Here is a 27,092-nt window from a genome sequence, read left to right as displayed (position 1 = left end):
ACTATCTTTCTGCACGGGTGTGGGCACCTGGGTGGCTCTGTCTGTTAAGCATCTGACTTTGGCTCAGGTCATGATCTCGAGGTCTGTGAGTTGGAGCCCCGCATCAGGCTCTGCGCTGACAGCTCAGAGCCTGGAACCTGCTTCGAATTCTTTCTCTCTCTCTCTCTCTCCTCTCTCTCTGCCCCTCCCCCCACCTCTCTCTCAAAAATAGATATTAAAAAAGAAGACAGTACAGTCCTTTTTATGCATCCCAACACTTTTATGAATATCATAAGAAAAGTCTGTCAATTAAACATTCATGGTAAGTCATACTTCATTAACAAATTAACCAGCAGTTCATAAAATTTGTTTTTCTTAAAAGACCAAATCACACTGGCACACCTATACAATCAAAAGAAGAGAAACTTGACATTTGTTTACTCTCATCAAAAAAAAAAAATTCAGACTATATTTGCAAAATTATATAAATAAATATAACACAAGTAACGATAATAAGCACATTCCATCTTTAGAATGCTTCACCAACGTTAGCTAATGAACTCACACAACAAGCTTGTGAGGTAGGTGTTATTATCCTTGTTTTGCAGATGGAGAAACTGAGGAAGGAGGAGGTAATGACTGGCCCAAGGCAAGCATGAGTCAGCATCAAATGCAGAGTAGACTCTATGTTGAGACAATTGCTTTGGATTTTTGTCTCTTAAAAACCAAGAAAACAAAACAAAACCAAAGGAGAAAATAATTCAGTTTAGAAAAATGAGTTTTAGTAAAGGGAATGGGTTTTTTTAAACTAAGAACAGAATTTCCAAACCTAATAATTTGTATGTCCCAAAGTTTCCCGCTAATTACCACCATCTCCTCTGTTTTATCTTTCTAAGTGAGAAGTTGATGATAACTCTCTCTTTTGACCAGAGAAACTTTACCTTTTAATGAACAGGCTCTTATGGAACCGTAGTTAAATATGCAGTGAACTTATGGAATTTCTATCAAATATAGTTTTTCTTTTTGTTTACATAAATTAATCTTCAAATTATCAGTGAAAGAAAAAGGGGTTAATCCAGTGTAATCCCTACACCTTCTCTAAATGCCTTCAAAAGCTATATCAAGTGTGAATATAGTAAGTGAAATCCTTCATGAATTTCTAAATTGCTTTAAATAAAGACCTTCAATAATAATTTTGTAGGAGAGGCTTGTTTTTGTAATTTATAGCTAAGCAGCTGTTGTTTTGGTGGCATCTTCAGTTTCTTTTACACACAAAAAAAATCTGAAAATGAGTCATGTGGACAGGAAGACCAGATTGCTTTACATGGTAAATGTTTTGGTATGCTTGCCTCTTAGAATTTTTAAAGTCTCAGGAAAGTAAATACCAGAAAAGATCATTCATTAACCATCACACAGGAGAAAATGTTAACCAATGATATGTTCAACTTATACTCCAATCGATTTTTATGTTTCATATAGATTGACATGCAATAGCTGAGTGTGTGCGATAAGCAAATAGACTAGCAAATACAAAAGAGCTTCTCTGAGGCCCTGCAAAGCCTAGCACATGCCTCATCAAGGGTGTAAGAATTGACTTTTCAAGTGTTTTACTCTGGTATGCCTGTCCTTACCATTCACTTTTGTCCCCTTGGATGTGGCAAGAATCAGGAGCTGATGAAAAGCACATAGTTACTGGGGTGCCAGGGTAGTTCAGTCAATTAAGCATCCAACTAAGGCTCAGGTCATGATCTCAGTTCGTGAGTGGGAGTCCCACATTGGGCTCTGTGCTGACAGCTCAGAGCCTGGAGCCTGCTTTGGATTCTGTGTCTCCATCTCTCTGCCCCTCCCCCCCACACACTGTTTCTCTCCCTCAAAAATAAATAAACATTAAGAAACTTAAAGTTTAAAAAAAAAAGAAAAAATACATAGTTACTAATATACTCAGTATATTCTTGACACTTGAGATGATGTATGTAAAGGTGCTTGGTAAATTACAAATTATAAGTCCCTTCTGTATACAAAAGTGTCATATATTTCGGTAATGTGATCATATCTAAGCTTTTGAATGAATATCAGTTAAAAGAAATTAACATTTACCCCAATATCTGTATATATATTTTATTCATTAATAAACTATATATGTGTACTTCTCTACTAATACAGTATACATATTATAAGACACACAAAAATAGAAATTGAAAATGGTTAAGAAAGATAAATAGAAAATAATTTCTAGTATTTTCTTCCTCCTACCAATAGATTACCTTTCGAGACTATTGCTGTAATGGAATGTAAATCTATTTTCAAAATAAGGAGTGACAATTATAATTAATTTTTAGAATATACGTAAATACTGCTAAATATTACTAATTCTAGTGCTTTACATTTATTAACTTGTTTTATCTTGGTATCAGCCTTATGCAAGAAGCAATAATTATTATCTGCACTTCACAAATGATGAAATCAAGTCACACACTAGTTACCTAACTTGTCTGTGGCCACACAATTACAAAGGAGAAGGGATGGGACTTAAATCCAGGCAACTTAGAGTTAGACTTTAGCTAATCTGAAACTCTGAATGCCTGGCACATTATTATTATACTATACCAGTAAGAAATAGGGGCTTCTATGCATTAGTTTCCATAACACCTTCACAATGGCATGTATCTTACCATATTATAACTGTTGTTTTGAATATTTGTCTCTCCCACAAGAATGAAAACTCCTTGAGCTCGAGGACTGAGTACTTTTATATTTGAATCACAGTGCCTGGTATCTGGAAAGCATCTGTTGAATAAATGGCTAGATGAAGGAGAAAACAGATTTTAAAAATGGGCATATGGATGGATTGACCCAGACTGTCTTCTTCTTTTTTTAATGTTTTTATTTATTTTTGATACAGAGAGAGACAGAGCATGAGCAGGGAAGGGGCAGACAGAGAGGGAGACAGAATCTGAAGCAGGCTCCAGGTTCTGAGCTACGAGCACAAAGCCCAACGCGGGGCTCGAACTCATGGACCATGAGATCATGACCTGAGCTGAAGTCAGATGCCCAACCCCCTGAGCCACCCAAGCACCCCTACACAGACTTTCTTCTTAATGGGATATTGTTCCACTGCTAAGCAAACACATAGAAAAATAACTTGATGTTATCCGAGATCTTTCAGGTAGGAATACTGTCCTACCCATGGGCCTTCCAATCTTTTGATCCTAGAGAAACCAAAAAGGTGAAAGTAGAAAGATAGGAATATTGTTTATAGAAATAATGTCTCTTGGGAACCTTATTCATATTTTATCTCATAAAAAAAGAAAAACAAAAACCAGAGGTACCTGGTTGGCTCAGTCAGTTAAGACTCTTGATTTAGGCTCAGGTCATGATCTCACAGTTCGTGGGTTTGAGCCCCATGTCAGGCTCTCTACTGCCAGTGTGGAGCCTGCTTGGGATTCTATTTCTCTCTCTCTCTCTCTCTCTCTCTCTCTCTCTCTCTCTCTCTCCCCCTCTCTCTCTCTCTTGCTCTCTGCCCCTCCCCCACATATGTATACTTTCTCTCCTCCCTCTCTCTCACTCAAATAAGTAAATAAACATTTAAAAAATTTAAAACAAAACAAAAAGAGAATCTGCTCTCATGCTCTGGAGTCAACAGGAAATCTATTTCATTACAACCTTAGCCTGGATACCTACAGGAAAAAAAAAAAGATGGATGAATGAATGAATGGTGGACTTGCCTTCCATGAAGTGGAATCCAGATATCCAGGTCTCATTCCAGTCTTAATCAAGCATATGTGGTTACACTTCCATTAGCAATATGATTCACTACAACACAATTTACCCAGACTGCAAGACTGATATCCCCAAAACATGACATTTCATGTTTCCTTTTCTTCATTTTGAGTGACAGAAACCAGCACCAGGATGTTAACCAAATCTTGAAATATTCCTTCCTGTATTTGAAGCTGGAAAAACTGCAAGGCACTCTGACCCAAACACACACTGTAATAAATGTGTGCTATTTTCACCCCAGTTACTACTGTATGTAGCTTAAAATACAAAAGCCTCTAATAAAACAATGACTGTTTAACAAATCTAATGATGTACTTAATGTAATGTAATGGGCCTCATCTAAATACTATATAATTGTGTCTGTTTTTCATTGCTTTATATTCTTTCAAATAAAAGATGATTTTATAGAAGTTGAATTCTGGACTTTCTTTGCTATAATTACATATGTAATAATATTAACTATATATAATTACATTATATATAATTTTTTTATTTGAGCTGATTAGTGTTGTTCTTTGGTGCTTCTTTTAGCAATCAAATGCAATTACCACTGTTCTGTAATACTGCCTCTCAAAGTTGTTACTTCACTCTGAGAGTTGTGACTGTCTTGTCTTTATTTTTCCTCTTCAGGACAATGTCCACAACAGTGTTGCTAAATCTTTGCTTAATTGGATCACTATTAAACTACTTAGCAAAGGTAACATCTGTCAAAGATATGATTCGTTTTAATGAGTAGAAAGCGAGTAGAGTCCTACTTAAGTGTGGTTTGGTGGACCAGGAGAGCAGCCTCAACATCACCTAATAGCATTGTAAAAAATACCTTCACCAGGGTATCCTGAGTGGCTCAGTCAGTTAAGCATCTGACTTCAGCTCAGGTCATGATTTCATGGTCCGTGAGTTCAATCCTTATGACAGCTCAGAGCCTGGACCCTGCTTTGGATTCTGTGTCTCCCTCTCTCTCCGCCCCTCCCTCACTTGCACTCTGTCTCTCAAAAATAAATAAACATTAAAAAAAAAAAAAGCCTTCACTAATCTAAAGCAACATTCCCTGACCCATTTCACCTATAGTAAAGGTGATATTTTGATCACCATTTATATGTGCAATAGAGCAATTTGGGAGGGAAAAAGAATTATTTAATTATCTCCTAAAACCCCAGCACTTCATAATTGTGAGTGCTTACTATGTGCTGCACACTATTCTAAGTTACACTTTGTGAATTAACACTCTCAACCCCCCCAAAAAAACCTCTGAGGTAAGTATTATTAATCTTCATTTTGCATATGAGGAGAGTGAGTCAAACTAAGTAAATGAAAGGATACATCATCTCATGGATATAAAGACCCAATAAAATAGGTCAATCCTCCCCCAAAATTAATCTACAAATTCAGTGCAAACTCCAATCAAAATCCCCATTGAAAAATCATCGAACTCGTAGCGGATCCTAAAACACATATAGAAGAGGATAAGCAAGAATAAAAACAATATCTAAAATTTGGGGGGCACCTGGGTGGCTCAGTCGGTTGGGCATCCAACTTCAGCTCAGGTCATGATCTCATGGTTTGTGAGTTGGAGCCCCGCATCCAGCTCTGTGCTGACAGCTCAGAGCCTGGAGCCTGCTTTGGATTCTGTGTCTCCCTCTCTCTCTGTCTCTCTGCCCCTACCCCACTCGCACTCTGTCTCTCTCTCTCTCAAAAATAAATAAGCATTAAAAAAAAAAAGAATATCTAAGATTTTGAAGAAGCAAAAAGAGCAAGATGATCCTCTGTGATAATATAAACCACTATGGCAGATAAATACATTAATGGAGCAGATCAACAAGTCGTGTCTATGAGAACTTTATGTAGACAGAGAACGATTACAAATCTGTGGAAGAAATAGTGTAGTATTCTAATTAGCTCTCCATATGGAACAGTAAATTAGGCCTCAATAAATTAGGATCAATAAATTAGGCCTCACCTCACAAAACCACATATTTAAATCTATGCTGATTAGAGGCATACGTATGAAAAATAAGACTTTTAAAACTTCAAAAAAATTAAAATTAGGTGTTTAGGCAACAAGGATATCACACACCAAAATTAAATGACAAATCACACACTAAGATACATACAATGTATTTAAAATCCAATATCCCTAGAGTAAATTTCTTAGAATCATACAAATCAACTTAAAAAGGGCTATCCAGTTTTTTCAAATGGGCAACGGATAGGAATAGAATTTACACAAGAATGATCAATAAATATGTAAAAAAAAAATTATCTTTCTCAATCAGCAAACAGAAAAATATTTTATATACAAAAGATTAGCAGAACATTAAAAGTCTAATAATGTAAATAAGGAGCATGAGGGGACGCAAGCACCCTCAATGCACTCTATAAAATTTGCTACTAAATTTTAGTAAATATCTAGTGAAACTGAAAATGCACATATTATACAAACTAGCAATTCTACTTCTAAGAATTGATCTGGAGTCCCTCTTTCAAGACTTCACTGGAAATCTATATGAGGATATTTCAGCTAGCATCCTTTATCTCAAGAAAATATTCACTGAAAGATCAATAGGTTAAAAAATTGAAGTATATTTATACAGCAGAATGCTATAGAGTCTTAAAACCTATGAATATTTCCACATGCATCAACATATTTAAATCTCAAAAAAAAAAACCAAATCTCAAAACATTTCAAGACACATGTACGGAAATTTTTACAAACCATGAAACAATATTATATTTTGTTTATGGATACAAACACATGTATTAAGAGCATAAAAAAATAGACCAACTGCAGGATGGTGATTACTTTTGGGGTTCAGGGAAGGGAATAAGAAAAGCAGGCCTTTATCTTTATCTGTTAGGGTTTTTTAACACTTATTTATTTTGAGACAGAGAGAGTGTGTGTGCATGCTCGCAAGCAGGGAAGGGACAGGGAGAGAGAGGGAGAGAGAGAGAGAATCCCAAGCAGGCTCCTGTGCTGTCAGTGCAGAGCCCAACTGGCATTCGAATTCACAAACTGTGAGATAATGACCTGAACCAAAATCAAGAGATGCTTAACTGACTGAGCCACCCAGGTGCCCCTATTTGTTAGGTTTTATTACTTCAAAAAGAAATTTTTGAAGCAAAAGTAACAAAATATTAGCACATATTACACAGTATCTAACTCTACTATTGCCACCAATTTTGTAGTCTTATATGGTTTAATAATTTAAGAAATGAAATACTACAAGCTTCATTTATTTGTATTCCTAAAATTTTGTTCCAAATAGTAACCAACAACTAAATTTACAAGTATGTATGAGAAAAGTATTCTTCTCTAAAAAATGACAAAAAAGTAGCAAACTTTATTTTTCTCAATTGTCACTATGATATCAGGTATCTATAAAATTGTGAAGAAAAATATTTAAATGTGTAAATAAAATGTTTTTATTTTGTATAAATTTATTATGTATAAATGTATTTATTATGTATAAATAAAATGTTTTTATTGAAGTGGGATGAATGGCAAAGAGAATTTTCTGTGTCCAGAATAAACATGAAGACTATAAGGAAGAAAAGAGGACTGTAATTTATCCTCATGAACCCATCTAGATAGAATGCACTGCTTAAATGAAGCTAGAAATGATTGTTCAGTGCTTCGGGGGGTTTTTTTAGAGGACTTGAGTGACTTACTTGGGTATATGAAGCAAGATAGCACACTTGGAGGCACATTTAGACTTCATTCCAATAGATATTTCTTTGGTAGGTAAAGTTGCCATATGCCCAGCTGCTAAAACATTATCTCAATTTCACCTGCAAAAATTAGATTATCTGATTTACATATGAGGTGTTAGAGAATTTTTATTTGACTTTGTACATACAGTGTGTGACTTCTTACAGCCAGTGCCCTTTGGAGATTCTAAACATTGAAAAGATTATGGAGTCCTCCCATCCCACTCCACTGGTAATTCAAAATTTCATTATGGCACAAAACTTCCATGCATGCCAAAATTACAAATTCTTTTCTGGTGAGCACAGCATAATGTATAAACTTGTCAAATCACTGTGTTGTATACCTGAAACTAATGTAACTGTGTGTCAACTATACTTCAATAAAAATTTTTTTAAAGATAAAAAATAAATTAAAAAAATTAAGAATTCTTTTCTACATTTTTGAATGTGAAGTTCTGGACAAAAATGTCGAAATTAACTTGTTTATTTTTAGAAGAGAAGGTGCCCTTGCATTGCTGGTGCCCTGAACACGTCATAATCTGTTGGTTAGTCCTGTACTGTCTCAGTTACCAATAGACTAAAGGGTTCTTTATGGCAACCCATTATTCCAAACCTCCTAAGTAACTAGGAAAACTACTATAGGTTTTAAGTTTTCTCACTGGTTTCAGGACTCAGATTCTAGTCTGACACAGCAAAAGCTCACATAATTGAATGAGTAGTACCATGCGACTGAAGCCTAAGATAGAAATTTCTATTTCTCATTCTCTCCCACAAAACTAGACTGTAAGACATCGGTGGAATTTGGACTTACAACCTTCTGGATATGCTACATGAACACTTTTTGAAGAGACCATGCTCTTCAGCTTCTGGACAGCTTTTGTTGTGTTTGCTACAGTGCAATTACTAAAACAAGATGGCTGAAATGCCTTTCCAGCCAGTGCTACAGATCTCTGGAAATAAAGGTCATTCAGGAATATGCACACCCAAGTTTCAAAAATAAGGTTAATTGTAAGAAGTGGGCATGGCTTTAACCCAATTAATTTTAAGCCCATGCAATCTTGCCAAAGGGCTTTACATTTTTATAAACTTATTTAGCAAACTCAATGAGGTCAGGAACTCTATGATTTTCTATACAATTCCCAATTAGGTGATGGAGGAAGTGTTCATTTGTTACATTGCAAATCATAGTAAGTCACTTGTTTTCCAGTTTTCTAAAGACATAAAAAAGTATATATGTTAAAATTCACAAAAATTCTAAACAGGGGTGCTTGGGTGGCTCAGTTGGTTAAGCATCTGACTTTTGGTTTCAGCTCAGGTCATGATCTCAAGGTTTGTGAGTTTGAGCCCCACATCAGGCTCTGTGCTGATGACAGTGTGGAGGCTGCTTGGGATTCTCTCTCTGTCCCTTTCTCTCTGCCCCTCCCCTTTCTTGCTCTCTCTCTCTCTCTCTCTCTCAAAATGAATAAACTTAAAAAAATCTAAATAGGTCAATATACTGATTTTTAAAAAGAAATTCACCAAAGGAATCATACACAATAGTATAGTAGGAAATACCACTTGGGACCTTTTTTGTCTTTTTCTTTTCTTTTCTTTTCTTTTCTTTTCTTTTCTTTTCTTTTCTTTTCTTTTCTTTTTAAGACTATGGTTTGGTAAATCCAAGAACACTATCAATCTGTCAATTAATCAGTGTTATTGAGTACCTATTACATGAAAAGAATCATGATATTGTTGTATGAACTATAAAAGAGCATGAAGTGTAAGTTTTGCCTTTAAGAGATTTATAATTAGGTCAGGAAGAAAAGATTTAAGTACATTGAAACATAAATTACAATATATGAAAATAACATGAAAGCAGACAGAGGCAGTTTATGGCCAGTGGTCCAATCAGTGGTATAAACTCCAAATAAAAGTAATGCATTAGTAAATGGAAGAAATCATTATACAACAAAATTTTGTATGTGAACATGTTGTTATTTAGCCAAGAAACACTGAAGGACAGGCAAGTCACAGATCAGTTAGGCAAGAGGGTTGGTTCCCTTGCTCCAATGTTGAAACAAACCGTCAGGTCAAAACTATTTGCAGATAAAGGGGAGGGCTAGTGGGTCAATCTCAGGAAGACCAAAAACATCTACCACTTGAAATATTGGAAATACGGTGCCATTAAACTCAATTCTTAAAATTCTCTTTTCTCTTTTTTAAACACAGTTGTAGAGGGCTGAGTTCATCACACACCTTGGTTCATGCCCAATATCGTGCACCAGGCAATGTCCCTTGCTCATTTTGTTTTAGTTTATTTATTTTTTCCCTCTTGTCTCCATGTTTCACTCCCTTTTCCCTTTTCCCTTTTCCCTCATAGAAAATATTTGACATATTTGACCTGTTTAACGTGTATGGTCACATTTGCTGGTGTTCTTACAAAATGGATATTATTCTTTTGTCTGCATGTATTTGTTACAGCTTTATCAAGATATAATTCACATACCATAGAATTCACCCATTTAAAGTGTACAGCTATATGGTTTTTAGTATCCTCATAGAGTTGTGCAACCATCACTACAATCAATTTTACACCAGTTTTATCATCCTCAAAAGAAACTCTGCACCCATTAAAGAAGTAATCCTCATCCCCTTCTGCCCAGCCCCTGGCATCCACTCATCAGCTTTCTTTCTCTACAGATTTTCCTCTTCTAGACATTTCATATAAGTGGAATCATAAAAATGTGTAGACATTTCATATAAGTGGAATTAAAATGTGTGGCCGTTTGTGTCTGGCTTCTGTCACTAAGCATAATGTTTTCAAGGTTTACCCATGTTGTAACACAAATCAGTACTCCATTCCTTTTTATGGCTGGCTAATATTTCATTGTATGGTCATATTTTGTTTTAGCCATTCATCAGTTGATGAACATTTGGGCTCTTACAAATAATACTGCTAAGATCACCCATGTACAAGTCTTTCTGTAGACTATGTTTTTGGTTCTTTCAGATATACAGCTGGGAGTGGAATTGCAGGGTCGTATGGTAACTCCATGTGTAACATTTTGAGGAGTTGCCACACTTTCAGGGTGGCTGCTCCATTTTACATTTGCACAGCAATGTCTCCACAACCTCACCAACACTTGCCATTTTCTGTCTTTTTTATTATAACCATCAGTAGGTAATAAGTGGTATTTCATTGTGCTTTTTAAAAAAAAAAAAAAAAAGATTTTATTTTTAAGTAATCTCTACACCCAGCATGGGGCACACACTCACAACCCCGAGGTCAAGAATCGCATGCCCTAATGTCTGAGCCAGACAAACACCTCCTCACTGTGCTTTTGATTTGTCTTTTCCTCATAGTTACTGTTAGGCATCTTTTCATGTGCTCAGTAACCACTTGTATATCTTCCTTGGAGAAATGTTTATTCCAATCCTTAGCCTCTTTCCAAATTGGGTTGTCTTTTTATTATTGTGCTGTAAAAATTCTTTACATATTCTAGATACAAGTTCCTTGTCGGGGCTGTCCCTTCAATTTCTTGATAGTATCCTGTGAAACAAAAAGGTTATTCATTTTTATAAAGTCTAATTTGTCTGTTTCTTCTTTTGCTGCTTGTGCTTTCGGTGTGATATCTAAGAAAACGATTATGAAATACAAGATCACAAAGATTTACTCCTACGGTATCTTCCAAAAGTTTTATAATTCTACCTTTTACACTTGGCCTTTGATCCATTTTGGGTAATTTTTGTATCTGCTGTGAGGTTTGGATCCAACTTCATTCTTTCACATGTGGCTGTCTGGATTATCTCCACTGACCTATATGTCTGTTCCATATACCAGTACCATAATATCTTGATTATTGTTGCTTTATGGTTAGTTTTGAAACCAGAAGGCAGGAGTCTTTCAATTTTGTTCTTTTTCAAGATTGTTTTGGTGCATATATTTTTAAATTTATAGCATGTTTCATTTTTATCCACATATCCTTTTTATAGCTGATTTTGAAACAAAGTCCTAATGATAATTCCATGTAAAACTGCTTTTTCCTCTTTATGGAGGTGCTCTGGCCTTCCCTTCTCTGGGTTGGTTAAAAGTCAAGGCTCCTCTGGCTCAAACTGACTAAGGCAGTTTCCAAACAAAGCCCTTCTGTGAGGTTGGCAATTCTTCCTTCTTCCTCAAAGTTCCTCAGACCAGGTCTCATCTCTTTGTATTGTTGTTGTTGTTTTTAACTCTTGAGACTTTTTGAACAACTGCTCTATCTCTGATGATTCCAGTTGAGCTGCTCAAATTGAAACCGAGTGAATGTCTTAATAATAGGCTTTGGGGGGTATATTTTTTAAAGCACGTGTATATAAAGCATTCACATAGAGATAAGCATAAGTCATAATAGTACAGGAGTGTACATTTATTTTTAATTTATGCAAATGACATTGTGATAGATGTAGAAATATAGAGATATATCTTATTTTTTTCACATAAGTTTCTATACACAACCTTCATAATTGACAAAATGTAAACAAAATGGTTTCACTCCCTCACCAGAATAGAGTATAAATTTTAATTTAAAAGTTTTTTTAATGTTTTATTTATTTTTGAGAGAGAGAGAATGAGTGGGAGAAGGGCAGAGAGAGAAAGAGATAGGGGATCCAAAGCAGGCTTGGTGCTTGAACTCACAAACTGTGAGATCATGACTTGAACGAAAGTCGGAAAATCAACCAACTGTGCCACCCACATGCCCCATAAATTTTAATTTAAAAACAAACAAACAGGGGCACCTGGGTGGCTAAGTCAGTTAAGCATCAGACTCTTGATTTCAGTTCAGGTTATGATCACATGATTCCTGGGATCTAGCCCTGTGTAGGCAGAACCTGCTTGGGATTCTCTCTCTCCTCTCTCTCTGTCCCTCTTCCTGCTCACATTCTCTCTCTCTCTCTCAACATAAATAAACACTTTAAAAAAAAAATACCCTCCCTTACCAGGCATTAAGCCAGCTCTGTTGGCTTTTTTTTTTTTAATGTTTATTTACTTCTGAGAGAGAGAGAGAGACAAATCACGAGCAGGGGAGGGGCATAGATAGAGGCAGACACAGAATCTGAAGCAGTCTCCAAGCTCCAGCACAAAGCCTGAAGCAGGGCTTGAACTCACAGACCATGAGACCATGACCTGAGCTAAAGTTGGATGCTTAACCAACTGAGCCCCACAAATGTGCTGAAATTTATCAGAAAATTCATCGCAGCTATGTCACCATATGAGCCACCCACATGGCCAGGGGCATAAGGGACAGAGGTATCTAAATTGTGAGATGTGTAATAACCAACATTGATAATTTGACAAGTCTAGCAAATCTCTAGCTACAGGACTATAGCAAAGCTTTAAGGACACTAGAATGTGGGAAAAGTCCCCAGTAAAGCAATGAAGTAATGGGTCAGTGAATAAATAATTTGTGGAATCGATTTTTGGTGAACTAGCTTGTGGCAAATTCACTCATTATCAATGAATTGACTTTTGCTGCATGGGCCTGATGCAACACGTAGAACTGGAATGTATAAATGTAGGTTAGGTCCTACAGTCTCCACCACAATGATCTTGAATCCTACTTTACTGCAACCTGTGGTAAGGAATACACTTTGCAGCAAGACTACATGCACACACATGCATACACACAACACACACAAAAGATTCACATTGCCTTCACTCCAGGCAATGCACTCTGATATTTTCTATCCTATTTATTTTATTTTTTTTAAATAATAGTTACAACCCAATAACGTGATTTCTTAATCATTCAATTGGTTTTGACCTGCAGTTTAGAAAACCTTGTAACAGAAAACCTGTTGTAATTTTGAATCTATAGTACAAGGTTAATAGTCCCATAGCACCAAACTAACATGTTTAATACTGTTTTGGAGAAAATAATGGATATGGTTCCAACTGAGTGTTCCAGGATACAATTCCCCACTGCAAAGGAACATTCTATCTACTCTAAATCCTATTGTGGGACCATAGGGAGACCTTGAAGCTCCACATTGCTGTTGTGGCTGCTCTGGCCTGATGGGTCACCGAGGAGCTAATTAAAAGGCTGAGGGCAGAGAAATGCCTTGGTCACCAGATGCCTCACTAATGGAGCCCTTTCTTTTCCTCTACCAAACCTGTTTCACTTTGCACTGCCAAAACTGGCTGGCTATCTGCTGTCCACAGGAATTGCTCTTTCCCTTGCTCTGCTAAAACAAACACCATCTCAACCTTTTCACTTCTTCTGTCCTGCAATCAAGTCAGCAACCATATGAGGTTTCCTAAAGGGTAGAGTGCTGGCAATGAGAATGCACTTATTGGGTAGAAAAACCTCATGCCTTTTCTTTCTCTCTTGTGCTGGGTAAGAAAAAACAGAATTGCACATAGATTCTTGTGGTGAGTTTTCAAGTGCAGCAGCGTTGATTTACCATCATTTTAAGAAAAAACAGACTTGGGTTGCTCTGATGGGGCCTTCACGTCATCTGCCTGAAACCAATATTTTATGATACTATTTCTAATTCGGTGACATATGAATATTAGAGGGGAAAATGATAAAAACATACGCCATGTGCTATTGTATAATGTCTCATCATTTAGCCATGAATTTAAACAAATTACATGCTGATTATACTTCAAGTGTAAAATGCTGAGGGCCTCTTCTGCCCTTTTGAGTTCAATTAAATTTTTAATTACTTGGTAAAGGGAAGCACTTCAGGAAAGAGAGGTGACATTTCACCGAAAAGCTTTTGTAAAATTAAGAGTTGAAGAACAATGATATTTTTATCTGCTATTGTTCACTGATGACCAGCCAGTCTATTTGTTTGTCTGTTTTTGTATTTAACCATCTCCATATGTCCATCCCCAATGGACTTGTATCAGCCATACTGGATGCTGATAGGAAAGATTAGAATCAAAGATGAAGAATAAATAAAACCTCACCTATTTTCAGTTTTTTCAAATTTCTGGGACTCATCCTTTGTCGCTGGAGCTTTCCATATTGAAGTCAACCCAAAACTTAATTTAGGGAGAATGTTTGATTAGCATTCCTTCAGTTATGAGGCCTTTACAAAGCACAGTGTTTTCTTGGCATCTTTGTTAGATTTATTTTCTTCCTTATCCATGTGAGCATCTTTAGAAGAAGATGATGAAAGAACTGAACTTTGAAATGGACTTACTGAGAAGGTAAATGTGAAGCACTCAATTTGAAAAACTAAGAAAATACAAAACTGAGGGTGTTATATGAGTATTTGAGGATTCTGAAAGCCTAGGGTGTGTGTTGGATAATTCTACCGAAATGCCTAAGAATCTGTTTTGGAATTCCAGGCCTACATTGGAGAGGCTGATAACTCAGTGAGTTAGAACATAATGCTAATGAGCTGAGATGACAATCATGGTCCTTGTTTGAGTTACTGGGAGTCATTAAAAGAAATTTTGTTACTTTTACCCCCCACTAAACTTCTAACCCCAGTGACCTGCTGGAAAATTCTCTGCTACTGCTCAAAATAGGACTGGTTGAGGACCATGAGTGATTATACTATCGTTACTCAGAAAACCTTCAAATGCCTGGTACCTGATAGGCACTTGATAAACATTTGTTGACTGATTAGAGATGTCTGATTGTTACACAAAGAATACATTTATTCTTCCTGGAAGCAGTGATGTATAATGGGAAGAAGACCAAACTTAGAGTTAGCAGCCTATCCTGCCAATTTTCCAGCTAAGTGATTTGCAGCAGGATTAAAACAAACAAACAAACAAACAAACAAAACAAGAACAAAAAAACTCCCTATGGCTCCATTTCCAAGTCTGTAGAACGGGGAAACTTTGTCTCCAAAATGACCTGTGGAAGAATTACGTGGGTAACAGTATGCAAGAACACCTGACAGACTGGGGCCCTTATCAAATGTTGGATGAATCAAATCCTAAATTTTCTGTTGTCGTGAATGAGTTTGTCTTCAATTTTAGTCTTTCCACCAATAATTTTAATCTATTTATTTTGTTCTCTGGATTATGTAGTATTCTTCCTCCCTTAAAAATAATCAACTCATTTTTGGCAAAGTACAGATGGAAGCAAAAATAATAGGAATATTAAATATTACAATGCCAATAGAAGGGATTAAGACCAACTTTGAGGTATTAGTAAGACCACAGAGTACCGCCAGGCTCCTGAGTGTATGTGGGTAAAGAAGGCAGGGAATCCAATAGTAAATTCCCTGGCTAAGTACAACCGCAGCATTTCAGACAGAACTCAGTCGATTATGATTTTATGCCATCCTCTGATCAATGATGGCCTCTTGGCAGTTACCTAAGCTGATGTTATTGTTGTTGATTAGACTAATATGAAGAGTTATGACAGCTGCTGGGGTACTTTGCTTCAAATAAAATGAAAATAGAATCCAAGGAAAGAGAAAAAGATACAACTGAAAGAGCCAAAAATCACCTGAGTTAGAAGAGGCCATTTTGAACATATGCTCAGCTTCTAAGGAGGCTGACAACTCCAGTATGAGACAGGCCAGGCTGTTCGGGAGCTGCCCCTTGTCCTCTGCCACACGTGATGATCAGTAACTGTCACATGAATAGGCAGAGCTGGGCCTGGCCCTGAAACTGCAGTGAGGAGCACTGGCCCAGCCAACAAGGCTGCAAAGCAGTTGGAGAATAGAAAAATGCTAATGTTCTGGGTTTCCTCAACCCTCAATACACAATCTAAGTTGCAACGTATGGTCAACTGTTTTAGAAAGGTAAAGAATTGCTTTTAGGAAAATCTGGCCATTTGAAAATCAGCTTGGAAAAGTTCTAACAGTTCAGAAGCTTTTTAAAGTTTATTTATTTATTTTGAGAGAGAGAGAGAGAGAGCTGGGGAGGAGCAGGGAGAGAGAGAGGGAGGGACAGAGAGGATCCCAAGAGGATCCACGCTGTCAGCACAGAGTCCAACATACCGGGAGATCATGACCTGAGGGGAAATCAAGAGTTGGATGCTTAACTGACTGAGCCACCCAGGCACCCCTATTTCAAAAGCTTTTGATCTCAATGATATTTCTGTATAATTTTCATCACTGATCATTTTAATATTTGAAAAATTTTTTAAAAACCTAGCTCTTTGGATTTCTTCAATTCACGTTGCAATATCCTATTTCTAAAGAAGGACATGAATCTTAAAACGTAATTTTGAGACCCTCTGCAATATGAAAAGTGGTTTAAAATAAGATGAAAAAGGGGCACCTGGATGTCTCAGTCAGTTAAGAATCCAACTGTTGATTTCGGCTCAGGTCATGGTCTCACGGTTCATGAGTTCGAGGCCTGAGTCAAGCTCTGTGCTGACAGTGAGGAGCCTGCTTGGGATTCTTACTCTCTTGGGGCACCTGGGTGGCTCAGACAAGGGTCTGACTTCGGATCAGGTCATGATCTCACGGCTTGTGAGTTTGAACCGCAGGTAGGGCTCTATACTGACAGCTCATAACCTGGAGCCTTCTTTGGATTCTGTCTGTCCCTCTCTATCTCTGCCCCTCCCCCACTCACACTCTCTATCTCTCTGTCTCTCTGTCTCTCTGTCTCAAAAGTGAATAAACCTTAAAAATATTTTTTAAAAAAGATTCTCACTCTCTTTCTTTCTCTGCCCCTCCCTCGCTCTCTCTCTCAAAAATAAACATCTAAAAATTAATAAATAAAACAAAATGAAATGAAATGAAAAGTTTGTTTCCATGGTCTGACCCTGCCTAGTCCAGTGTTTTCTTATCTTAAGTTGGCATTCCAATGTTTTCATATATACTGGTAAGCTATAACAACAATGCCCACCCACTTTACACTGATAAAGAAGATAGTTCCGTGATTTTTGCCACCCTTTGGAGTACTTCTCAAAGAAAAGCCGTTGTTAGTTTACCTTTGCCTCTCTCAGACTGGGTTATGACCCGACTTGCTTTATAGTCTGCAAGTTGAGGAGAGTAAATGCTTCTGCTTAGCTTCCTCATCTTGCCATGTTTTCCTAGAGGTTGGCCCAGCAGATTCTCTGCCAAAAATCATCTGAAGCAACAGATGTATACTGCAATTGCCAATAAATATGTGTGAAGGGGAGGGCGCTCTAGAGAGATGGGCTGTGTTTTAGAGTTGTTGATACAATGACACTTACTTTCTCATCTTAGAAATTATTTTTCTTTGTAATTTAATTAAAGCTGGAAGTCAGTGATAGGTGTCCTCTTAAGAAATGCAGAGAGGTACTAAACTTAAGTCCAAAAGTGAAGATTGTTTCCCCCATCACGTGAGTTGTATTTCTTTTTTGCTTTTTTTTAAGTTAGCAAAAAACACTTTATTTAGTTACTTACTGTGCTGAAAAATATGCTGTGTCCACAGCATACACTGAATATATTGCGAGAATTACTCTTCAGTGTTGTAATTTCAGACTGAAGTGCAAAGGCTTCATAACCAACCAACTCAGTTTTAACACTAAAGTTTGGGGAAAATAAGTCAATAAATTTTATGTTTCCAAAAGAAAACCTGGCATTCTAGCATTTAATTTCACCCTGACTATTCCTCTACCTAAAATTTAAACTTCATAATGTATATAAATTAGTGCCCTTGTTATAGAAACATCTTTATTTTCAAAAGTTAGGAAAGTTATAGGAGTCTAATGAAAACTTAACCAAAGCAAAATCACTGGTAATAAGGCATACTTTTTTGGGAAAGATTTATTCCTTCATATTTGTATGTATTATTTAAATTTATTATTGAAGAAAGATCCATGTCTGTTATAAGGTGTATAAACAACATAGAAGTAAAAAGTGAAAGTTCCTTCACCCAACTCCCAAGAGTTAGTATTAACTATCTTACATGTATTTGAAATATATAAAAATTTGTCACATTAGCATTATATATAACATATATAAAATAAGTATAGACTTTACAAAAATGTAATTGTATTATAATGTGCTACTTGCTTTTCCACTTTACTACACTTTAGACATCTTTCTTTGTCAGTACAAGAAATAAGTAGAACAAGCTATTTCACTCTTCCCTGTGACTAAATATTCATTTAAGTAGCATAATTTTTAACAATCTAAACACTACCAATGGGATCAAGTTAACTGTTACTCTTTCATGACTATCAACACTGCTCTGTAGAATAGAAATCAAAGCAAGGGCACCTGGTTGGCTCAGTTGGTTAAGCACCTGACTCTTGATTTTGACTCAGGTCATGATCTCACAGTGCATGAGTTCGAGCCCCACAACAGGCTCTGTGCACTGGCAGTGTGGAGCCTGCTTGGGATTCTCTGTCTCTGTCTCTGTCTCTCTCTCTCTGTCTCTCTGTCTCTCTCTCTCTCTCTCTCTCCCTTTCTCTCTCTCTGCCCCTCCCCTGCTCACTAGTTCTCTCTCAAAACAAATAAATAAACATAAAAAAAAGAAATCAAAGCATAGTTTTGTTTAAATTTTTAAAAGCAATTTCACATTGCCCTCTTTGGTTCTGTATTCGATACCTCTTGTGTCCACCTGCATCTTGCACATCTTTTATTTCCATTATTGCTGCAGCTTTGTGCTGCTGTCTGCAGCACGACAGCATCTCACTCCAGCCTGACCTCATTATCTCTCACTTCTCCTCAGGGTCTATCAAGCTGTCTGACCAATGCCTGGGGACACTAATCAGCTTTCACCAGTGCGTACACCTTGAAATACGAAAGGCTAACACTTCTTGGTGTGACTCTTATCCAATGAGGACAGGAGCTGGTGGGTAAATGCTCCCCTGCCCTCTCCCATTCTTTAGGTGGGCAATTATGAGTCACAATTCACACAACCCTTCAGAAGGTCCCTGAGAGATCCAGCCCTTGACTGCCTACAAGGGTGGTGACCAACTGGAAAAAGCTCCCCGTGGATGGGCTTTACCATTCCCTTTTCATTCCCCCACTCCTATTCCATGGTCTCAGGCTCTGCTTTTGGGGGGATCTCAGTTAAGACAGGTACAGATTAAACCCGACCAAAGGTGACTGTTTCTTCTCATCCTCAGCCACATCAGACATTGTCCACCTTTTTAAATGTTGTCAGTCTTATAGGAAATAAATAAAATCTCACTGTTTTAATTTGCAAGTCTGAATAATAGTAAGTTACATATTTAAAAAAAACAAACAAACTTTAAAACATCAGCAAGTAAACCATGATCAAGAGTCTGTCATTTCTTCCAACATTAAAACCCTAAGGAAAAATACTTTGTTGCCTTTTTCCCCCAGATGAAGGTAGTACTTTCTGATTTTCACACAGTAACTGACACGACAAAGATAATAACAAGGATACAACATGACCAGAAGTCTTTTCTTACTGTCTTACAGACCTTGACATATTAAGATAGGACTAGCAAATGATGGCTACATAATTTGAACTGGGTCCTTTGTCCACATGTGTCACACTCTGATAAAATGCTATTTGTTAATAATTCCTATGGTGTAAACACACCTATCCATCCATAAAATGTTAGAGCTGAAATAGACATTAAATTCCATCTTGTTCAGTGTCCTTACTTTGAAAATGGGGACACTAAAACCCAGGGAAGGGAAGTGACTGAATGACTCACCCAATATGACACAGACGGAGAGAGCAATAATCTGGGACTCCTGACTCTGGGTTCGGTGTTTTTCTTAATAAATTATGTTCTCCTTTCAGAAACTAATAATTCGGCTTCTCCAAAATGTCCTCAGCCCTTGTGTCTGGTAAGAGCCCATTTACTCTTGAAATATAATAAGGTAAATAATGCTATTCATAATTTCACCATAGAGACATTACAAAGGACTACAGGTTTCCCCTCTAAAAGTAGAGCTTTCCTATGAAAACTTTGTAAGCCAAAATGGCATAAAGCAAAGAAGCACTTAAAATTAATTTATATGGGTGGGAATGCAAGCTGGTGCAGCGTCTCTGGAAAACAGTATGGAGTTTCCTCAAAAAAACTAAAAATAGGGGCGCCTGGGTGGCTCAGTCGGTTGAGCGCCAACTTCGGCTCAGGTCACGATCTTGCGGTCCGTGAGTTCGAGCCCCGCATCGGGCCCCTGTGCTGACAGCTCAGAGCCCAGAGCCTGTTTCAGATTCTGTGTCTCCCTCTCTCTGACCCTCCCCCGTTCATGCTCTGTCTCTCTCTGCCTCAAAAATAAATAAATGTTGGGGCGCCTGGGTGGCGCAGGCGGTTAAGCGTCCGACTTCAGCCAGGTCACGGTCTCGCGGTCCGTGAGTTCGAGCCCCGCGTCAGGCTCTGGGCTGATGGCTCAGAGCCTGGAGCCTGTTTCCGATTCTATGTCTCCCTCTCTCTGCCCCTCCCCTGTTCATGCTCTGTCTCTCTCTGTCCCATAAATAAATAAACGTTGAAAAAAAAATAAAAAAAAAATAAAAAAAAATAAATAAATGTTAAAAAAAAATTAAAAAAAAAAACAAACAAAAACTAAAAATAGAACTACCCTACGACCCAGAAATTGCACTACTAGGCATTTATCCAAGGGATACAGGTGTGCTGTTTTGAAGGGACACATGCACCCCAATGTTTATAGCATCACTATCAACAATAGCCAAAGTATGGAAAAAGCCCAAACGTCCATTAATGGATGAATGGATAAAGAAGATGTGGTATGTGGTATATATATATATATATATATATATATATATATATATATATATACCACACACACGCGCACACACACACACACACACACACACACACACAAACGGAGTATTACTTGGCAATCCAAAAGAATGAAATCTTGCCATTTGCAACTATGTGGATGGACCTGGAGGGTATTATGCTAAATGAAATTAGTCAGTCAGATAAAGGCAAATATCATATGACTTCACTCACAAGAGAACTTTAAGAGACAAAACAGATGAACATGAGGGAAGGGAAACAAAAATAATATAAAAACAAGGAAGGAGACAAAACAGAAGAGACTCATAAATATGGAGAACAAACTGATGGTTACTGGAGGGGTTGTGGGAGTGGGGATGGGCTAAATGGGTAAGGGGCATTAAGGAATCTACTCCTGAAATCATTGTTGCACTATATGTCAAGTAATTTGGATGTAAATTACTAAAAAATTTTTAAATAAAAAAATTATTAAAAAATACAGGAAACAACAATGTTGGCAAGAATATGGAGAAAATGAAAAAAATATATTTATATAGAAAAGTTTTTGAGCATTCCCAGACCCCCTGCAAAAAATAACAAAACAAAACAAAACAAAACTCTCAGCCTTTTCTGATACCATAGGACATATCTTGCTAACGGATGCCAAAATAAATCGAGATAAAGCACAGATGCTCACAGACAGAGTTCAAAGCTATGGCAGCTTGATGCTGAGTGTGGTTCCTGAGTTCATATTTCTTTTGGTTAGCAAAAACAGGAACCAGTGCAGGTCTTTCATAAAAGCAAAGAGGAAAACTTTCAAAAAGCTGGGGATACCAATGTTTTTAAAGAGAAATATCTAGGGAGGTTATAGCTTTTTAATAGTGACCTCATGAAAGAGCTTTCTAATGGCTCCACAATTACAACTGCAAATCCTAGAATATTCAGATCCTGGCATACATCACTATTCAAAGGTGACATACAATATGAGGTCAAGACAAGAATCTAAAATTAAAACCAAAATAAGACAAAACTGACAGTTGCTAGTGAAAAATCAGTATCAATGAATAAAGGCATTAGAGACTTTAAATTTATTAGAAGGCTACAGCTACTAGCAGTGTGAAGAGAGCCTGGAGATCTACATCTCACAAGACTACATTCCTGAATTAATTTTGTCTCTTTGGTTATGTTAGAGATTTACCTTAAGTTTTCATATGTATAGTTTGCATTTTTTATGATAAAAATTTATTTAAAATAATGAAAGTTTTAAAAAGTCCACAGAGGTGATTTATGTATTTAGACAATTGAGTTTTTTTTTTTAATTTTTTTTTTCAACGTTTATTTATTTTTGGGACAGAGAGAGACAGAGCATGAACGGGGGAGGGGCAGAGAGAGAGGGAGACACAGAATTGGAAGCAGGCTCCAGGCTCTGAGCCATCAGCCCAGAGCCTGACGCGGGGCTCGAACTCACGGACCGCGAGATCGTGACCTGGCTGAAGTCGGACGCTTAACCAACTGCGCCACCCAGGCGCCCCAGGACAATTGAGTTTTAAATGCATACTTTTAATTCCTATTATGGCTAATTAACCCTTAAATTCTGCTGAGTTGGGTTTACCCATATATTATTTCAGTACAGGGAACTGCTAATATTTGTGGAACACCTGCTAAGCTCTATGCACTTTACATAATTTCAACTTTATTTATCGCTAGTCCCTGTCCTAGTTTGAGTTGCCCTAAAACCAGACCTTTAGACAGGATTCTAACGCAAATAGTTGTTTGAGAGGGGAAGGCAGGGGAGTAGAGACCTGGGACAGGAAAGACAGCTAATAAAGTTTGTATTTCCAAGCTAGCTACCACTATGGGTAACTGGAGATTAGTCCTGCTGGGGAAAAAATCTGGAAATTATTGCCAACCACGCTCCTGAATGATCCCACCCTAAGGGTAAGACATTCTGGTATGTTGGTCAGTGTTTAACAAACAGCTCTGGTAGACGATGGGAGAGTTCTTTTTTTTTTTTTTAAGTTTAAGAAAGAGAGCATGGTGGGGGTGGGGGGCAGGGAGAGAGGGAGAGTGAGAATTTCAAGCTGTCAGTACAGAACCCATGTGGGTTCACGACCTGAGCCAAGATCAAGAGTCAGACACCCAACCTACTGGACCACCCATGCCCCCCAAGTTCTGATTTGTAGCATTTGGGATGTGCACTATAGGTTCTTACAAATGTGTGCAAAGCATCTGTAGTACACCACTGTAACCCTTGTCATTGGTTAAAGACTGCTCTGAATCAGGGAGCAGGGTCCACTTCCACCAGGCTATATAGTCAGCAAAGTGAGCGTTAGAGGCCAGAGAGATGTAGTTGGTGGCATGGAAATGTGGTAACGGTAGGAGGAGAAGGGGAGGCTCCAACAGAAAATCCCCATGTTAATGATGACTAAAGTATGTACAACTTGTCAAAGGTCATGTCACTAATAATGGAAGAACTGAGATTCCAACACCAACTTAGCTGATACCGAAGCCCTCTTGTATCTGTGTATTGCCGCTTCTCCTAAAGCAAGTGGTATCTACAATGCATTAGTGAACAAAGAAAATTATATCGTATTATTTATGGTAGATTAAATTACCATAACAACTAAATCTAAATAAGTAATGGCATAAAACGATAAATTGTTATCCCTGGGAATGAATTCAGGTTTTCTAGAAGGGCTGTCCTCTACCTAGTCACTTAAAGACCCTTTTTATTCTGTGACTCTGACATCCCATGGGGGTATTGTAGTTATCAATACCCAGCCAGGGCCATTTCTTTAAAGCCATGGTTCCCATTCTATTGGAGAAACAACTCACATGGCCATATGTAACTGCAGGGATGGCTGGGAAAGAGTCCCTCACTGGGCAGCTGTTTCCCAGCTACAGCTATACAGGGTGATGCGAGGAACAGTTATTTGTCACTGGAGCTCAGGCCTCAGGATAGAGTAAATGGTGAGACCAAAATAATTAATGGTGGAAAGTATGAAGGAGGAGATAGATTGAGAGTTCCAGGAGGGTAGAAAGCATGTCTACTTTGATCCTATGATATTCTTGGGCCTTGCATGGTATCTAACGCATAGGAGTTAATGCACTTAGGGGTGCCTAAGTAGCTCAGTCAGTTAAGCGTTGATCTTGGTTTCACCTCAGGTCATGATCTTGCAGTTTAGTGAATTGAGCCACGCCGTGGGCTCTGCACTGACAGTGTGGAGGCTGCTTGGGATTCTCTCTCCTTGTTTCTCTGCCCTCCCCCACTCACGACGTCTCTGTGTCTCTCAAAAATAAATAAAATAAATAAAACACTAAAACTACAAATCTTTTTTTTTAAAAGGAGTTAATGCACTTAACATTTGTTGAATGAATGAAAGAAGAAATTTGGATTCTATGCTCTATGTAATGTGGAAACATTAAAGAGTTTGAGGAGAAGGGACAGAATCAGAACTGTAGTTTAGTAAGATAACTGACAATAGCACCTGAAATTTATTTGAAAGGTTAACTACTGGAAGTAGAAAATAATTTACTTAGTTATATGTTACTAATTTCCATCTGTTGTGACTTTTTCTTTACAGAACATATAAATGTGGATTTATTCTATTTTTTTATTTTTTTAAAATTTACATCCAAATTAGTTAGCATATAGTGAAACAATGATTTCGGGAGTAGATTCCTTAATGTCCCTTACCCATTTAGCCCATCCCCCCTCCCACAACCCCTCCAGTAACCCTCAGTTTGTTCTCCATATTTATGAGTCTCTTCTGTTTTCTCCCCCTCCCTGTTTTTATATCATTTTTGTTTCCCTTCCCTTATGTTCATCTGTTTTGTCTCTTAAAGTCCTCATATGAGTGAAGTCATATTTGTCTTTCTCTGACCAACTAATATCACTTAGCATAATTTTTTTTTATTATACACCAACCTGGCCTCACCAGGGATTTAATAATCCATAAAACTCATAAGTGTTAGGTACAATGGCACTGGGACTGTGCAGTGCAATGCACTAGCCGCTAGCTACGCGGGCTTTTTGAGCACTTGAATTATAGCTAGTCCAAAATGATGTTTAAGATGCTCTGAAGTATAAAATACACATCAGATTTGAAAAATCTAGTACAAAAACAAATGGTAAAAGTTATCATTAGTAATATTCTATGTATTGGTTAAATATTGAAAGAGTAACACCTTATATATATTACGTAAAATAACACATTATTGTAATTAATTTCACTTGTTTCTTTTAATTTTTTTTTAATGTGGCTACTAGAAAATTAAATTACATATATGACTTGGCATTTGTGGCTTGCGTTATATTTTATTAGACAGCACTGCTCTAGTAGATATCAATTTTGTATACCTATTTAGCAGTTTTTGTCCCAAAATAATGCAAATCAATTGCAAAGTGAAGGTGCAAATGTTGCAAAAGATGCAGAAGTTAACTAACCCATCGGAAGTGGCAGTGAACTTCTTAGCTCACATGTGAAGCCTTACCAGTGTAGGATTCAGCAGAGTTGAACCAGCAGACCACAAAGGAAGAGAAAAGGAACAGGGACAACAATTCAAAGAAAGCAACTGAATATTACAGGAGGACCTTGAGAAAATGTATGAAGTCTTCAAATATTTTTTGCAAAACTAATAGTCATAAATAAACCACAAAGGTCAAATGAAAAAAGAATATCTCATCATACATCAAAAACAATAACCAATATAGCTCATTCAAAGAATTCAAAGAATCAGTTGTGTTGCAAATGTAGTATAATTTTCCTAACTGTGAGATAGATTAGTTTCATAAGTTGTAGTTTTATTTTTAAATAGGAAAACCCAAATTATCTGTTTTTCATTATTTACTACAAAATTTAGTGTCTGATTTTAAGTACATGCAAATTTATGTAAAACATTTAGATGGCTGGTTAATAAAAAGGAATCATAAAAATGTATATGTTTATCTTTATAAGATACATATATCTTAATATCTTACTGTTTAAAGTTTATTTATTTATTTTGAGAGAGAGAGAGAGAGCTGGGGAGAGGCAGAGAGAGAGGGAGAAAGAGAATCCCAAGCAGGCTCCACCCTGCTGGCAGAGAGCTCAATGCCGAACTTGAACTCACAAACCATAAGATCATGACCTGAAGAGTCAAATGCTTAACTAAGCCACCCAGGCACCCCTTAAATATCTTATTTTAGCTTAAACATAAATAACAGTATTTTGTTTTGTATGATTTGGGATTTCTTAACCAGTATGTGGCTGTGGAGCCCTGGTTTGTTGAGTGTGGGTTCACTATTTAGAGTTCCATGTATCTATCTATGTCACTTATCTCACTGCCTACAATTTTCACTTTTACTTTTTTAAAGCCGAGTGAGAACTGATAGATACCTGCTTTTCCAATCTTTTACAGTTAACACATCCAGTACTAATTTCATAAAGACTTTTTTCAGGGTCTTACCTTCTTGCATTTTTCCAAAGCATTTAACTTAGTTTTCATTGGAACAACGTTCCTTTTGCATTTGCATACCCATGTTTTATTAACAATCAATTTGACAGTATTTAAATTTCATAAGGACACTTATAACAGTATAATCAGGTTTGGGAACAAGTATGACAGATTTTCTTCGGGCCCACAACTCACCTGGAAGGAGAAGCATACAGGCACCATGAGCATTCGTTGTGCTCTGGCATCCCTTTGAAAATGTCCTTTTAGGGGGCCAGTTATCCCATAAATGACAAGATTTCCTCACTTGGAACATCTGGAAACAACTGGGAAGTATGGTATCTGGAAAGAACATGGAGAAACCAAATTCTAGCCCAGCTCTCCTGAAAGTACTCTGTACTAAATATATAAATATATATAAACCTCATAGAACACAAGCTTTTCGTTCTATGCTGCACATTATATTCTTGCTCTTTATGTCTACATAAAAATAGATCTTACAAAAAAAGTAGGGAAACACACACACAGATCTGAAAATTCTCTCAGAGTCAGCCTGAAAAATAACTAATAAAAATATTTGCAGATGGGAATTTTTTATTTAATTTTGTAAATAAGAAAAATAACAAA

General features: G+C 37.1%; 1 long non-coding RNA gene across 1 annotated transcript; it reads right to left on the bottom strand.

Annotated features, from left to right (window-relative positions):
- Positions 1–10,654: 10,654 nt before the first annotated feature.
- On the bottom strand, positions 10,655–26,852 carry LOC147584382 (uncharacterized). The gene is made up of 3 exons (XR_015249085.1): positions 26,664–26,852; positions 17,767–17,887; positions 10,655–11,717 (listed from the first exon to the last, which is right to left on the bottom strand). It is a non-coding gene; the product is annotated as an uncharacterized LOC147584382 (long non-coding RNA).
- Between the last annotated feature and the right edge of the window lie 240 nt (positions 26,853–27,092).

This window comes from Puma concolor, chromosome A1 (genome assembly GCF_028749965.1).
Source record: "Puma concolor isolate L17-30 chromosome A1, mPumCon1.1.hap2, whole genome shotgun sequence".
Classification (NCBI taxonomy): domain Eukaryota; kingdom Metazoa; phylum Chordata; class Mammalia; order Carnivora; family Felidae; genus Puma; species Puma concolor.
This window is presented reverse-complemented; position numbering and strand designations above follow the sequence as displayed.